The following is a 628-nucleotide window of genomic DNA, read 5'->3' on the forward strand; positions in this document are numbered from 1 at the left end:
GTCACTGCTTCTCATGGCTCCTGATGTGAGGTCACCACCTCTCCTGGCTCCAGCCATGACATCACCCCCGCTCGTGGTTCCTGCCAGGGCACCACCCCCATTGATTCTTGCCCTGACTCAGCCCATGTGGCTCCTGGTGTCCTTGACTCCTGCCAGGGCGCCACCTCCAGTGGTCCCTGACTCTGTGCCGCCTCCGGTGGTCCCTGACTCTGTTCCGCCTCCGGTGGCCCCTGACTCTGCGCCGCCCCCGGTGGCCCCTGACTCTGCGCCGCCCCCGGTGGCCACTGACTATGTGCCGCCCCCGGTGGTCCCTGACTCTGTGCCGCCCCCGGTGGTCCAGCCGATCTCTGTTCCTCGTGTCCTGACGGTGGTCCAGCTGACTACTGTCCCTGGAACCAAGTCAGCTCCTGTTCACCTTCCAGAGTGGCGACGCCATCCTCCGGAGAGACCACGTCTTCGTCGCCGTCCTCCTGCTCGACCTCCGGAGAAACCCTGTCTTCACCGCCGGCCTCCAGAACGGCTCTGTCCGTTTGCCCGACCTCCGGGTCGCCCCATTGAACTGCCAAGCCTGTCCATAAGGCCTCCGCCTCGTCCCCCTGAGTTGCCATGTGTTGCCCCTGAGCATCGG

The 628-nt window shown here is 65.6% G+C and overlaps 1 protein-coding gene across 1 annotated transcript in view; it reads left to right on the forward strand.

Moving 5' to 3' along the window:
• The window catches only part of slc35d4 (solute carrier family 35 member D4), a 6,401-nt gene that overhangs the window by 4,401 nt on the left and 1,372 nt on the right, over positions 1-628 (forward strand). The gene's annotated exons all lie outside the window — the stretch shown is intronic.

Source organism: Seriola lalandi, unplaced genomic scaffold (genome assembly GCF_002814215.2).
Source record: "Seriola lalandi dorsalis isolate HSWRI2012SDOR001 ecotype SW California unplaced genomic scaffold, Sedor1 jcf7180002054972, whole genome shotgun sequence".
Classification (NCBI taxonomy): Eukaryota; Metazoa; Chordata; class Actinopteri; order Carangiformes; family Carangidae; genus Seriola; species Seriola lalandi.